Raw genomic sequence first — 16951 nt, 5'->3', positions numbered from 1 at the left:
CGAGTGCACGAATCTCGTGCACCAGGCCTCTAGTAAGAAATAATTACAAAACATAGTGATGAGAACTTTTCAAGCACTTTCTTTGAATATTTATGACAACCCAATGACTTAAATCCTAATATCACCTCTATGTTATAGATGAGGACTATGGTGGACAGAAAGTTGACATAATATGGAGGTGTATTCAAAGCATTAGGAGAGTGCACAGTAGTGTGAAGGTTGGAGAAGTGGGGTGTGGTGGTCAGGTGAATCTTTGTGAGAAGAAATTCTGTGGGGCAATATGATGGGGTCTATGCTAGGTAATGTGGTAGAGAGAAGGCAGTCAATAAAGAAATACATAGAATACTGGTTAAACATCACATGTTGATAGACTAGATATGGTTGAGTCAAGAGAAGTAAGATACTACTATCTTGTTTCTTGCTTAGATAATTGGTAGGATGAAATGATTAATGGATATTATAGAAGGTTAAAAGTATGGGGGATAGTTTGCTTACCTGAATTATAATTTCAGATTTTTCTAATTTATGATTTACTAGAGGGGTCCCCAGTACATGCACCAGTGGGGTCCCTCGGCCTGGCTGGCAATTGAGGCCTATCAGGGGGCCAGCCAGCCAGGGGGTAGGACCCCAGGAGGTTGGCCGGCTGACACCCTGATCAGGGCCTATTGGGGGGGCCAGCTGGCAGGGGGAAGGGACCACAAGAACTTGGCCGGCTGGTCAGGGGACTGGCCGGCTGTGGGTGGGGAGGGACTGCAGGATGTTGGATGACTGGAGGGAGGGGCCATAGGAGGCCAGCAGGCCATGGTGGGAAGGGGCCATGGGAGGTTGGCTGGTGGGCCCCCTGGATTGAGGCCAATCGGGGGGCCCAGACAGCTGGGGGAGAGGGGCTGCGGGAGGTTGGCCAGCCAGCCAGGGGCGGGAGGGGCTGTGGAAGGTTGACCGGCTGGGGGGAGGAGCCACGGGAGGTTGGCTGGTGGGGGGGTGGGGCCACGGGAGGTTGGCCGTCCAGCCTCCCCCCATCGGGGCCGATCAAGGGACTGGCTGGGGAGAGGGGCTGCGAGGAGGTTGGCTGTGGGAGCGCATTGACCACCAGGGAGCAGCTCTTGCATTGAGCATCTACCCCCTGGTGGTCAGTGCAAGTCATAGTGACTAGTTGACCAATCGTTCTGGTCATTCGGTCTTAACGGTCATTTAGGCTTTTATATAGATATAGATAATTCTTATACAAGTATTTTGCTTTTTTTTGCCTTGCATTCATTTATTATATATATGCAGATCTGTTTTGTATACAATGAAAAATAAAACAAATTCATATAAAATAGATCTTTGTGCACTTCATGGACTAGCAAAACTTGAGGCTTCATTACTGATTTCAGTTTTGAGGCCATACACACCATTCAAAATATACATAAACTTGGTTAAGGCTTTAAAAGTCAGCTAAAAGAAACCATAGGATTCAGAACAATTAAACTGTGTATCTTGCTTGCATTAGAGCAGTGATGGCGAACCTTTTGAGCTCAGCGTGTTAGCATTTTGAAAAACCCTAACTTAACTCTGGTGCCGTGTCAACATATAGAAATTTTTTGATATTTGCAACCATAGTAAAACAAAGATTATATTTTTTATATTTATTTTATATATTTAAATGCCATTTAACAAAGAAAAATCAACCAAAAAAATGAGTTCGCGTGTCACCTCTGACACGCGTGTCATAGGTTCGCCATCACTGCATTAGAGCCACAATGTGAACTGCACATGTTGTGTATATGGCATAGCTCTTTCATTGTAGAGCAAGGAACTTCTGAAATCTACAAAATCTAGGGCAGCGGTCACCAACATTTAGGACCTCATGGACCACCAGTGGTCCGCGGACCACTGGTTAGTGACCGTGATCTAGGGTGCACAAGTGGCAGGTGAGCAAGCAGCTGAAGGGTCCTGCTGGAAGCTTTGCCAAGGGCTCATTTCTTGGCCTCTTTTTCTTGGGGTCTTATTTCAGTTTGTAATCAACCTGGGCAGCCGTGATCGCATCTTCAGCCAGCATGGAGCAGTAAATCACAGGGGGAAGGTATAGGTCCTTGGAGGTATCTGTGTTTTAGATGGTCAAGGCTTCCTCCAAAGATTTCCCTTGCACCCTTTGGATTGCTAACAAGCTGGAGGTAACTGCAGAACCACAGACAAATGTTTTAAACCTGCATCCACGATCTTCCCCTTTTCACCCACTGGAATTTGTAATTTCTCAGCCCCTACCAATCCAATTCCAACATTTTTTTTATTTATTTACTAGAGGCCCAGTGCACAAATTCATGCACCAGTGGGGTCTCTTGGCCTGGACTGTGGGCTCGGGCCAAAACCAGCTCTCCAACATCCCCCGAGGGGTCCTGGATTGCGAGAGGGTGCAGGCCAGGCCGAGGAACCCCACCAGTGCATGATCGGGGCTGAGGAGGGATGCAGGAGGTTGGCCAACCCTGGAGGGACCGCAGGAGGGCTCCAGGGTGTGTCCGGCCCATCTTGCTTAGTCCCGATCTGCCGGACCCCAGCAGCAAGTAATCTACCAGTTGGAGCGTCTGCTCCCTGGTGGTCAGTGCACATCATAGCAACTGGTCAACTGGTTGACTGTCTGCCCCCTGGTAGTCAGTGCACATCATAGCGAGCAGTTGAGTGGCCTTAGCATATCATTAGCATATTACTCTTTGATTGGCTGAATAGCTGACCAGGCGACCAGACACTTAGCATACTAGGCTTTTATTGTATAGAATTATTATTTTTTTGTTAATCCTCACCCGAGGATATTTTTCCATTGATTTTTAGAGAGTGGAAAGAAGGGGGACAGAGAGAAGACACATTGAATGGTTACCTCCCACATGCACCCTGACCAGGGCTGAGGGCACATGCCCTTGACTAGAATGGAGCCCTGGACCCTTCAGTCCATAGGCTAATGCTCTAGCCACTGAGCCAAACCAGCTAGGGCCCTTTCCAATATTTTTAGATGTCTTGTCAAGTGATTCCACGTTTCTGGGATTTTCATAGTGATCAACAACCTTCCTGTGATAGAGCCAGGCCTGAGTATCAGCTCCAGGGCTGAGGGGTGTGGTCTCTAGAGCAGCAGGGCCCATGCACCACCTCAACCAGCCCAACCCAGCCACAGCCATCCTGCGGCCGGCCAAGCACATGTCCGAGCACGCCGCAGAGCTACCCTCGAGGTGGCCACTGGTACTTTGCTTTTTCATTGTGTATTTTCTTTGTCCATATAATATAATATTTTAAAATACTTTTATTTCTTTCAACTGAACTATAAAATGAATCCTTAAAGAATACCTATAATAAAGGTAAGGATAAAGCATTGCAAATGGCAGAGTGGGAGAGGCCTTTAAAATGGCTCCTGTGCCTCTGTGGTATGAACAATGTGAGGACACACCTTTCTTTCTTTTAACCTTTATTGTTGAAAGTATTACATATGTCTCCCATTTTTCCTCCATTGACCCTTTATTGCCCCCCACCCCAGGCCTTTACCCTATTGTCTGTGTCCATGGGTTATGCATATATGCCTAGAAGTTTTTGGTTGATCTCTTCCCACCATATTATTTCACTTTTCCTGATCCAGAATCATTATTTTGTCCTCCCTCCCACACCCCACTAGCAGCCTGAGTGCTAGAAATTCTACCTCCTTCCCTGCTGTTATTTGTGTCCATGCAGAGGCCTGTTCCTTAGGTGGGCAGGCAGTGGTGTGGCCTGTGAGAAATGATCACTGAGGGGGATCTTAGCTCTGGCAGTGCTCTGCAGCAGCTGCGACACCTGGTCTAGGAGGGAGATGCTTCAGTGACTCCACTAATTTGGAGGTTAAAGCAGTAAAGCTTGATGCAGACTTGCTGAAAACTTAGGCCATCAATATCAAATTTAACTCCCATTGGAACTTCCTTGATGTCACCATGACTAAATGGTTTTAACTAGAAATACCAGAATGATTCCATGGTACAAAGTATACATAAATCTTTGGACATTTAAAAGGTTAAGTACCTGGCACGCAGATTGGCAAATACTTCCTAGAGCTCCCAACCCTATTTCTTCTTCCTGTGTATACAGCTAGGCTAATATTTCCAGTCTTCCTTCTAGTAGGTATAACCATGTAGCGGGGAAATAAATTATGGAAAAGACAGAGTTTCTGCCCTTTTGGAATCTACAATTTATTGAAAAGGAGAGATGACAGGAATAATCACACAAATGGAAATATAAGGGCAAACTGGAATTAGTATGAAGGAAAAAAAAACAAAACAGGAAGGTATGAGGTACTACAAGGGTTTCTGATGCAGTCTGGGAGGTGGGGAAGAAGTGCTTTCCTGAGGTAAAGTGATATTTGAATTGAAATCTGACAAATGAGCAAGAGTTAATACGATGAGAAGAGGCGGAGGTGAACAGTGTTCCCAGACTGTTTGGGAGGTCAGAGCAGAGAGGAAGAAAGAGCAAGTCAGTAGGCCAGAGTGGTTACAGCAGTACAATGGAGGAGACGGTGATGCACAGGAGCCGAGGCCAGAATGGGATGATGTGAGGCCGTGAGAAGAAGTTCACTCTATCATCATATTAGGAGACTATACTGACAGCAGGATAATATTTTTGTTGCAAAAAGTTCATTTTGGTTAAAGTGTGGACAAAAATCGGAAGGCATTACAGTGGATGGTGAGACCAGTGAGGAAGTTGGGGCAGTCCTTCAGGAAAGCAAGAATGGTAACTAGACAGGGTAGGCTGTGGAGATGGAGAGAAATAGATGGATTAAGAAGATATTTTTAAAAACTGAATTAAAGCAACCAGTAATGGCATGGAAATAATATTTTAGAGATTTCATTTTTAAAATTCCGGTTTATTGCCTAAAATTTGTTGAATAACACCAATAGAACTGCAAATATGCTCCATGATCTTGGCATTCCATCCAATCAAGTTGTTCCCTTTCTTCTCAATGTTCATACATTATTTCTGTATATGTGTATCTTAGATATTTTCTAGACTTCTGTCTGTCTTCAATAAAAAAAATGGTTTCTCTGAGTAACATAAAACTACAGTTCTTTAAAATTAATTGAAAACTCTACAGTAGTTTTCTTAGTATGTATAAAGCAGAAATAGTTTAAAGCTCGGGAAGGGGATTCTGGAGTTAGTGTGGAAGGATCTAGGAGGAATGTATTCCAGATGAAAACACAGCAAGATTGGAAAGCCCGAGTCCCTGAGGACACTTCCTTTTCAGTTCCCTTTCTATCACCCCCCCAACCTTATCTCTCAACTGTGCAACTAGACAGTTCCTCCAATTTTCCAGAATTTCTAATGCTTTTCCTGCAATTCTTCAGAATTCCCAAGTAAAAAAGTATCCGACTGTCCCTCACCAAGACTGCAGATACACATCTTTTGAACAACCATCTTTTAAAATTTACTTGCCTAAACACTGGGTTTATATCCTATGCCTCACATTATTATTTCTCTTCCTACTGGTGAACCTATTCTTCTGATTATTTGTATTTGACCAATTTCATTAAGTCTTCCGCATTTTGGAAGACTACTGTGTATTATACGTTGGGGCCCAAGAACTAAATCATTCATGGGAAAAATTTTTAAAGGAAATTGGGAAACATCTCTTAAAAGATAGTAGAGCAGCTATGAGGTTGGAATGATGTAGGTTCCGCTACACATAGTATTAGACAAATAAATGTGAGTCACAGAGTCTCAGCAAGGATTATGGAGGTGGACATAGAATAAAGAAAACAATGGAATTAAAGACTGAATATGATATATGGCAGTATTCTCCCCAATAGTTTTTGGCTTTTGGGGTTTCATCAGATCAAAATTCTACAGCATAGAAAGCAGAAGGGGTGTGTATATGCTTTATTTTTAATAAAATGAAAAAATTTAACATTACTTTTCTATTTTCTTGACAGAAAAAGCTGAATGTAAATAGATAGTATGTACATACATAGGTGATGATTAAAAATTTCATCAGTGCTTCAGGCCTAACCTACTTCTAATCAATATAAAAATGGAAGACTTTATATTAACAGTGGCAATGGTCTTAGATCAGCAGATTGAAGTAGAAAGAAAAGTATAAAGTTAAATGTAGTGCCCTTGCAGCCCTCTCTCCCCAGAAGGGTGAAGTGCATGTTAAGTTTGGGAGGCAGGGCAAGCAATTGCCCTCTGTCTGCCTCATCAGAAAGATGTGTTCTTGGCTATAGTTGTGGCATTGAAGGAGAAGAGCAAAACATAAGACACTGCAGTCGTCATCTCATTTGACTATAATCAGACCATAAGCAACTTAATACAGTCTCTTTGTTGGGAGAAGAAAAGCATTTTCCATGGGTACTATTTTAAGTTATATTCCAAAAGTCCCATTGGGAATTAGCTGTTATTCAGAAAGCATTTTACCACAAACCGTCTTACAATTTAATGTATATAATTATAGTTACACTTTTTTTTAAGGGTTTCAGCTTTGACCACCCAGTGGACCATTTTTTTCCTGGGAAGGCATTCTAACTTGGATGAAGAGGAATATCTATTTGTTCCTGGCAGGTTGCTTATATGTAAATACTAGAGGTTGCTTATAAGCAAAGGCATCAGTGACTGGTGCAGACAAGATGAGCAGAGGATATTGTTCTAGAGGTCATCTAGATGCCCATTTCCTTCTTCTGTCCATTTCCCAGGAGCATCAGCCCTGGAGCTGATGCTTATGGGTCAATAGAGGATTCAACTGGCCCAATGAGAAGGTGAGGGTCCAGAGTAGGGCGGACACCCCAGATACCAGTAATTTTTTAATTAAATAAATAAAATTTTCTAGTAAAATTAAGTAAATACATCTTCTAGTTTTTTAAATAATAGATTATCCATCTGTATATATAAAAGCCTAAGCAACCAGATGACCAGATGAGCAATAGCTATGACGTGACTGACCACCAGGAGGCAGCTCCTGCGTCTGCCCCCCAGCAGAAGTGTGCTCCCACAGCAGAAGCGCCACTCAGCTGACAGACAGGCTCCAGACGCCCAGCTCATGGCTGGCAAGCTCAGCTGTGGTGGTGCAAGCCTGTCCAGTGGACACTTCCCCTGCACATCTGAGCAGCAGCAGGGGCAGGCGCAGCAGGGCTGGGATGAGCGGGAGCGGCACAGCACCCAGCCCGGGCTCTGGCTCCTCCCTGGCCGCCTGCCGCTTCGTGCACTACTTCGTGTTGTGCAGGATTGAGGCAGACAGTGGGATGGAGCCCGACAAGCTGGCGGGTAAGGCCGGGCTGCAGTGGCACGGAGGTCCACTGATCCCCGTAGGCCAGGCCAAGGGACCCCACCAGTGCACGAATCCGTGCACCGGGCCACTAGTCTATATATATAAAACCCTAAGCGACAGGTCAACCGTTCGACCGGTTGACCATTTGACCGGTTGCTATGACACACACTAACCATCAGGGGGCAGACACTCAGTGCAGGAGCTGCCCCCTGCTGGGTAGTGCACTCCCACAGCAGGAGCACCACTCAGCGAGCTTACTGAGAGGTGGTGGCAGCAGGTGCAGCGGGGCCAGGATGAGCAGGAGCGGCGCAGCACCTGGCCTGGGCTTGGGTTCCTCCCAGGCTGCCTGCTGCTTCGGGCACTACTACATCCTCTGAGGGGTCCCAGATTGTGAGAGGGCACAGACCAGGCTGAGGGACCCCACCAGTGCATGAATCCGTGCACCGGTCCTCTAGTCTATAATAATAAAAGCATAATATGCTAATTAGACCAGAGAGCCAAACGTCCTTCTGGACAAAGCCCTGGCAGCTGCGAGGGCCGAGGGCATCTGTGGCAGTGGTGGGGTGATGGCAGCGCATGTCTTCCCCTGATCGGACTGGCCGCCTCCTGAACTGGCCTCTAGTATTTACATAAAAGTAAAGAAACTTTTATTTAAGTAACTCTCAACCCAAGTGCCTTACAATGAGGAGTTTTGTGGGGGTAAGAGTAAGCCTGCAGAATGGACTTCCTCCCTACCATTTGTTTGCAGAAGTAGAGAGTGCAAAGATATGAAGGGGTAATTAACTTGAGATTTAGGAAGAGCAGGAACCTATTATTGAAGCAGCAACAATGTGTAGTAGACTTACTTAATAATAATTTTACATACACACGAACACACATCTTGGTTGGATAAACTTTGAAAACTTCTATCACCAAAGCCTTGCTTCAGCTGGCCTTCTGCCCCATGGGCCATGCCTTCACTATGGTAAGAATGTTGATGGGTTTCTATATAGATGAGATAACATTTGGGATAGACTTTGTTCTAAAGCTGTCCTCCAGATGTCTGATTTCTAAATCTGCACTAACTTGTTTTTATGGTTTAAAATATGTTACAATGGTTTAATTTTATATTCTTATATTTTGAAGGAAAATGTTTATAAAATTTTAGTCCATTCTAATCTGAAAAGTATAAAACAATTCACAATACAAGAACAAAGCTACTATATCAGTGTCAGGAAGAATAATTTTTAACTTATATCAACATTAATGTGTATATTTCTGATAATTCTCTAAAACTAAAAAAGAAATCTTTTTTTTACTATAGGTATATAGATTTAATTGATTCATCATATTTTATTAAATCATTCAAATTCATATTTTTCCCTACCAAAAAGACTCTTTTAGGACACATTCCATATCTAATTTACTTTTATACTTCCCACAACTTTAATATTCAAATAATATTAGTTGAATAAATAAATTTCTTCTAACACTGTTACCTGTTTCCTTTTATGTGTTTGTGTATGGCTAACAGAAACATTCTGTGGACCTTAAATATCCTAGAGGAAATGACAAACTAGAAAATTCTTAAGAAATTTTCATCAACATTTTTCTTTTTAAAATTTTGTACTCAGGTGGACTTCATAAAGTTTTCTATTTTCTCTTTAATTTATATTCACTCCAAATTCTTTCCCATTTGACAAATAGATTTAATTTGATAAATAAATGTAAGCTTTTACAAAGCAGCCTTTAACTTTATATATTACAAAAACATATTAAAATCCATCTACATTTGGGTTGGCAATGTATCTTCTTGATCTCTATCCTAAAGAAAACATACCCAGTCAAACGTGTGATTTACTTTCATAATTTTGTCCTGAATCCAGCTGTTTTTCATTAGTACACATATTTTCAAGATCCTAGGGTAAATTTTCAAATAGAATTTTAAAAAATAAATTGGTCTTTTTTTCTGTTTTAAAAAACAAACCTGATTTCCAGACATTGCTGCAAAGCTGATTATCTTTCATCAATTTACTTATCTAAATGTGAATTTTTGAAACTGTTTGAGGATTATTTTGCCATCAAATCAATACCAATAATGTAGGTGTTATTCTTAGTTGAGATATCATGCTGTAGTGAACAGAGCTGGCCTTATAGATATATAGTATAAGAACTAATTACAGGGTGACATGTCAAGGACATACAGGCTTTATGGAGCTTTGTCCAGTCACTTTCTGGACAAAAAGCAGGTGAATTTACTCTTTATCTTAAACTTTGCCCCCTATCAAAAGGCAAATACTTCTGTGAGGGTGATGCTTGAAATTCTCGGCCATTTTCATTTTGATGTAAAAAGGAAAATGAGTTTCTATAAATCTAATGAAAGAAGAGAACACAAAGACTGAATAACTAAAAAGGGTAAGGGGAAGCATGGAAAGCTAAAAAGGACTTAAAAAGAGACTCTTGTGGCCAAGGATAAATGTCAAAGACTGTCTTATATTAGTTATAGTTATCAGGATCTAACCACCACGTTTATAACAGTTACCACATTCTACAGTAAGTTAACAACTTAAGAGTAACCTTTCTAGGAGTAACATAGAAGATGCTTGTTATTTAAAATTCTAGATTTCAGTGACTACCAAACCAAGGAGAATAAATGAAAGTCATGGTTGAGTAACTATACAGAAGTTGGGAGCAGGGTCCTGGTGTATATTAATTGTGTGAAATGTAAAATGGTTCTGAGGAACAACTATAGAGTAATGGAAAGGGCTATGATGAATATAATTCTGTTGGGATGAAGCTCAGGTATTGCAGGAACGAATGCCAATATTTTTTCCATACAGGGATTAATTACACGGTCAACAGCTGGAATTTACAAGGAGGCATATTAAATAAAATAGCAGGCAAGCTTGAACTGCATTCCCACAAAAGCCATAAAATGGGAATACCAAGAGAACTGGCAAATGTAATCTTTCACCTATTTTTTTTAGGCACAGCTTCCATATACAGGGTAGGGAGATGGAAATTTGTGAGTACCAAACTGTGTACCACATTGTAAAGATTCAATATGAACAATTTTATGCAGCTATTAAAAAAAACTGTGCCTTAGAGTGGGAATATCTTAAATGCACTTGATTTTGAGTGGGGACAATATATATTTTGCCACTATTGTCCTTTCCATTCCCAAAGGGAATTATTTCGCTTATTACTAATTACATGAGCTCATCTTGAACATGCTGCCTCCAAAATCACTGGAGAGCCAATCAGTTCTTCTGAAACTTGGCAGGTTTCTGAGAATGCAGTATGGACTCTTCAACAATGGAGGTCAAAGTACAGAATGATTTACAGTAACTTTAGCTGCATAACCTAATTTAACACAATTCAAAAATCTGTCAGAGGCTACCCACTACATTTAGAATTAAGTCCAAACTGTTTACTATTGCCTACAAATCCTTGCATGCTGTACCCCTGCTTCTCTTCCCAACCTCATTTCTAATCCCCTCTCCTCTCTCACTACAGGGAGACACATTGGCCTCCTGCCAGTTCTTCAAAAGGTTCCTTCCAGCCTCATGGAATGTGGTCGCCTCTCCCTGGAATGCTGTTCCCCCTGCCCTTGGTATGTCTGTCTCTTTTTCATCCTTTAGGTCTCAGCTTACTTCCCTCTTCAAAGAGGTCTTCTCTGACCACTCTTTCTAAATTAGGTCTCCTAATTTTATCAGACTTCTATCTTGATTACCTTCTTAGAATATATCACAAATTATAATTATTTGCTTACTTCTAAAATATCTCCCACTCCAACTACCGTGAAGGTTGAAAGTAGGCACATGTCATCAGGGCGCAGTGTAGGGTCCAGACATTCTACAGTGCTTTTTAAAACTGGGTCATAAAATCTGGGTTGTGAGATATCATGAGCATTTAAAAAATTCAATAGAAATGAAAATATCAGAGTGCACTGCACAGAGTGAGATAAGTATTTTTTAATCAAAATATTGTTTCCGAAGTTGGAGTATATATGTGTGTATGTTGGATCATGATGTAAAATATGGGCCTCAGGGGGAAATGTTCAATAAATACTTATTGAATTAATAACTGTTCCTATGGAAATGCCTGTCTATAAGTCTTCCCATACTTAAGACTATTCAGACTAGGAAGATGCTGATGTATCTTTTTAAAGGTACTAGAAGTCTCCTTTCTTCTAGAAAAGAAAGCTTGTGCTGTTTGCCAGCTGAAATTGCTTAAAGATTCATTGCCTTGCCTTACCGTGTTGTTTCCATTTTCAATGTAGAAGTTCCTGTGATGTGTAACACTAAAAGACTTATTATGTTAATATTCTTTAAGATTCTTTCCCAAAAAGAAAAAAAAAAAGAGACTGAGAGGAGAGTATGAAGCCTTCAGGGAAAATAGTAACATTTGAATTTATTGTCGACAGGGTTAAAGGATCTAGAAAAAAAAACGTTGCATTAGCTCACTCTAAATATTTGTCTACTTCACAATTTGCAAAAGGGTGCTAATGCTTCATGTGGTCAACCAAAAAGTGTAGTGGTGGATAGGAAACCAAAGTGTGTGTTTAGTTAGTTATATGAAGTGATCTACATTGTTCCTATTGAACTATATCTGGTTAGGTCACTTGCTTTTAGCTCCCATGTAAAAATGCATTCCATATATTACAGTGACGTTAAAACATATTTGAGCCCTCGCTGGTTTGGCTCAGTGGATAGAGCATCAGCCCTCGGACTAAAGGGTCCCAGGTTTGATTCTGGTCAAGGGCACGTACGTTGGTTGCAGCCTGGATCCCTGGCTCTGGTTGGGGCTCATATGGGAGTGTTGTCTCTCTCTCACATTGATGTTTCTTTCTCTCTATCTCCCACTCCCTTCCACTCACTCTAAAAAACAAAACAAAATAAAAAATCAATGGAAATCCTCAGGTGAGGATTAACAACAACAACAAAATATTTGAAAATTTTAGTTGAGCATCCACTTTTGAAATAAAGGAGAATGGAAAATACCTTGCTTCTATTGAGCAGTGTAACTTGCTTCGGACACAAGAATTCTTTCTACCCAGCATATTTAAACTTAAAATATTTTCAAAATTCCTTATAGATCAGGAAAAAAACAAAATAACAAACATAATAATTAAAAGTATTGTTGCCAAATTGGGAGTTCAACATAATTCCATTTTCCTTTGGAGTTCTGCTTCCTGGGAGGAAAGTCTTTATTCACATTCCACCCAAGTGACCATCATCCACACCCACTTTCCTTTTAAAGAAAAACATTTACTTTTGTGACTTGGTCATAATGAAATACAAAGGACTTCTTTGTATGTGAAAATGAACCTGGGTGTGAGCCTTTTAAAGAAAAATTAAAGAAGGATGTGTATGTGGGGGGTGAAATTCCCAAGTCTTGCTTAGCTGTTCCTGCCTACCTCCTACTTAGAACCAGGCTGCCCTATATGGCAAGGCCCAGATGTTGTGTATTGGGGAGCACAACAGCACCTTCAGTGGCTTCACAGATGAAATGTGCAAACAGCGCCAGGCTAAGGCCATTCACACCGCTAAATTAGCGTGCCTGGTACAGAGCAAATCTCAGCCAGGCAGCATCTAACAGATGCTTTCTACAAGACTGATTTGTGTCTTCCTAGAATTTTTGCATCCTATTTAGATTCCCCAGCAGAACAAGGGATTATAGTTAACATAAAGCAGAGGGGGACAACCTAGTTGAGGTAAGTTGTTATGTGAGCTGGGAGAAATCAGAGTGGGATTGGTGTAGTTGTAATATAGTACTTTAGGAGAACAAAACAAACACTACAAAAAAAAAAATATCAAAAGAAACAACACCTTCAAGGCAATTCCTGGAGTTGGCTAGGAGATTCTAGGAAGCTTGGTCCCTAGCTATTCCTCCACTCTCCACCCTCTCCAACACTCTTCCAGTCTTCTGCTTTCTCTGTCATCCTGTTATTCCCAGGCCCCTGGATTTTTCTCCTCAGCCTGTAGACTTAATGGTCTAGCCCAGTGGTTCTCAACCTGTGGGTCACGACCCCTTTGGCGGTCGAACGACCCTTTCACAGGGGTCGCCTAAGACCATCCTGCATATCAGATATTTACATTACGATTCATAACAGTAGCAACATTACAGTTATGAAGTAGCAACGAAAATAATTTTATGGTTGGGGGTCACAACATGAGGAACTGTATTTAAAGGGCCAGAACTGTATTTAAAGGGCCACTGGTCTAGCCTATCCTGAAATCAACCTTCATCTTCCCCTACTTTCCTCTAGTTTAGCAGTTCTCAACCTGTGGGTTGCGACCCCTTTGGGGGTCGAACGACGCTTTCACAGGGGTCGCCTAAGACCATCGGAAAACACATATATAATTACATATTGTTTTTGTGATAAATCACTATGCTTTAATTATGTTCAATTTGTAACAATGAAAATACATCCTGCATATCAGATATTTACATTACAATTCATAACAGTAGCAAAATTACAGTTATGAAGTAGCAACAAAAATAATTTTATGGTTGGGGGTCACCACAACATGAGGAACTGTATTAAAGGGTCGCGGCATTAGGAAGGTTGAGAACCACTGCTCTAGTTTATGCTATTTTCCTTCCTTCCACTGGAAAATGTCTTAAGAAAGTGAATTTTACCACTGCCCCATTTGTCCTAAAGCCACTATGGTCCCACCATGGTACCAAAACTGTGCTACAGAAATTCACTAAATAACCCTTTATGCTTAAAATTCAGTGGTCTTTTCCCAATCTCATACCTCTTGTCTTCTCTGAAGCATTTGACACCATCTCACTCTGCTTTTTGAAAATCAATCCTCTCATGCTCTTTTTAGTTTTTTCTGTCTCTCTTTTTAATGCTCTGATCAGTTACCTCCTCTCTCTTTAGCTCCTACTTATCTGTATCTTTTGTTATATTCTTTTTTCTAACATTCACTCTGTGGTATCTCTTATGGTGGCCAGATTAATTTTGGATTAGGCTACACTTCTTCCCCCTTGCCCTCCCTTCTTCTGTCTTGAAATTCCATTCTCACTATATCAGCCATAGTAACTCTTTGAAAACCTTTAATCATATGATGTCACCTCTCCACTCAAAGCCCTTCAGTGGCTTCCTGTCTCAGGCAATCAAAGCTAAATTCCTTACTGTTCTTACAAGCTCCTATTTTTTTAGCTAAGGCCCCTGACTCTGACTCTGTACCTTACTCATTCTCACCACACTCTCTCCTTCAAGGCCTGCCTCAGGGAATCTGCACTTGCTGTTTCCTCTCCCTGTAGTGTTATGTAGCTGGCTTGTTACCCTGGCTACAACATTTAAAACAGACCCCTATTACTGCTGTGTCCTTTCCTGCTTTATTTTCCCCAAAGGACTTATAATTATTTAACATATTATTTACTCTATCTGTCTATCTATCTATCTATCTATCTATCTAATCTATCTATCTATCTATCATCTTCTTGCCCAATCAGAATATAAGCTACATGAGGATAGAGATGTTTGAATGCTTATATCCCCAGTGTCTATTACAGTGTCTGGCATATAGGAGATGCCCAATAAGTATTTGTTGAATGAATGAAATTTCAAGTATCTTTAATGTTGAAAATAAATGATCATATAAGTATGGATTTATTTCCTGACTGTGCTGCATCATTGATCTATGTCTATCTTTATGCTAATTCCATACCATCTTGCCATAAATCTGTATAGTAGGACTTGAAATTAGGTACTGTAAGTCCTTCAACTTTTTCCTTTATTTTCAAGATTGTTTTGGCTTTTCTAAATATTTTTGCCTTTTAACATATATTTTATAATCAGCCTATTAAATTCCTTTAAAAATCACTAGGGTTTTGATTGATATTGCATTGTTATAAACATATATTAATAGCTATATAGATATCATTGCACACCTACTAAAATGGCTAAAATTTAAAGGACTGACAATATGAATATTGAAACAGTGTTGATAAAGCTATGGGGCAATGGAGCTCTTACATATTGCTTGAGGAATGCAAAATTGTACAGCCAGTTTTGAAATCAGTAGAACAGTGTATTATAAAGTTATACATATACTTACCATATGGCCCAATAATCTCACTCCTAGATATTTATCCAAAAGAAATGAAAACATATTTCACACACAGGGTTGAAAGTGTTTATGAGAGCATTATTCATAATAGCCCCAAACTTGGAAACAACCCAGATGTCTAGCAAAAGATGAACAGAATAAGTGAATTAAGTAATACTACACATTTTGATAAAATTAGTAAAAAATCAGTGATAAAGGAGCAAAATATTAATATACTCAACAGCATGGATGAATCTGAAAAAGAGTATGCTAAGTGAAAGGAGCTAGACACAAGAAACCACATATTATATGATTCAATATATGAAATCTCCACAAAAGACAAATCTATAGGGACAGAAAGTAGGTTAGTGGTTGCTAGGGGTAAAGAGTGGAATGGGATGAATAGTAAATAGGCCTGAAGAATCTTATTGGGGTGATGAAAATATACTATAACTGATTTATGGTGATGGTTGCTCAACTTGGTAAAATATGCCACAGTAAAGTTGTAAAAACCATTATGCTAAATTAATAACAAATACAACATAACTATATACTACATGATTACACTTATATGAAATTCTAGAGAAAGCTGAACTACAGTGACAAAAGGCATATCAGTGGATGCCTGGGGATGGAGGTTAGGGAATAAGGTTGACTGCAAAGGGGCAGAATGAAACAATTTAGGGTGAGGGATCTATTTTATATCTTGATTTGGATGATGATTATATACCTACATACACTATCAAAATTCACTAAACTGTGCATGCAAATCAGTGAATTTTGTTGAATCTAAATATCTCAATTAAATTTTCAAATAGCCCAAATAATAATTGTATATAGTTAATTCTGATATTTTGTTTCAATTAGTTCTTATAGTTAATTCTGTAATTTTGTTGCAATTAGTCCTAGCTAACCCTTTTCACTACATTTAAAAGTTCTAAGTTCTAAAGTCTTTAGTGCTTACTGGAGATATATTTGACTCATATGACTCTAACTATTCAGATAAGGCACCTCACCTCTCCCTCGCCTCTCCCTCGCCTCTCGTTCTCGCTCTCCCTCTCGCTCTCCCTCTCTCTCTCCCTCTCGCTCTCGCTCTCCCTCTCACTCTCCCTCTCCCTCTCGCTCTCCCTCTTGCTCTCCCTCTCGGTTGCTCCCCAGGCCAAGGAGTCCCCACTGGGTCCTGGGCCACCTGCACACTCCCGTTTTTTGTTTTTTTGGAACTAAAGGGTTTGTAGTTAAAAAAACAAAACACAAAAAACAAACATATGAAAACATGCTCAAAGTCACTAATCATCTGAGAGATGCAAATCAAAACAACAATGAGGTATCATCTCACACCTGTCAGAATGGCTACCATCAACAAACGACAAGTGCTGGAGAGGATGCGGAGAAAAAGGAACACTCGTGCGCTGCTGGTGGGAATGCAGACTGGTGCAGCCACTAAGGAAGAAAGAATGGAGTTTCCTCAAAAAGTTAAAAATAGAACATCCATTTGACCTAGTGATCCCACTTCTAGGAATATATCCCAAGAAGCCAGAAACACCAATCAGAAAGGATATATGCATCCGTATGTTCATAGCAGCACAATTTACCATAGCTAAGATTTGGAAACAACCTCAATGTCCATCAGCAGATGAATGAATTAGAAAACTGTGGTACATCT

At 40.4% G+C, this 16951-nt stretch overlaps 1 long non-coding RNA gene across 2 annotated transcripts in view; it reads left to right on the top strand.

The window, feature by feature from the left end:
* Positions 1 to 10830, top strand: part of LOC106727742 — a 137285-nt gene extending 126455 nt beyond the window's left edge. For both annotated transcript variants that reach the window (XR_001363976.1, XR_001363977.1), the window contains exon 4: positions 10739 to 10830. This is a non-coding gene — a long non-coding RNA (uncharacterized LOC106727742). The remainder of the gene's footprint in view (positions 1 to 10738) is intronic.
* Positions 10831 to 16951: the final 6121 nt, after the last annotated feature.

The sequence above is a fragment of the Myotis brandtii genome, unplaced genomic scaffold (genome assembly GCF_000412655.1).
Source record: "Myotis brandtii unplaced genomic scaffold, ASM41265v1 scaffold470, whole genome shotgun sequence".
In the NCBI taxonomy this organism is placed as follows: domain Eukaryota; kingdom Metazoa; phylum Chordata; class Mammalia; order Chiroptera; family Vespertilionidae; genus Myotis; species Myotis brandtii.
This window is presented reverse-complemented; position numbering and strand designations above follow the sequence as displayed.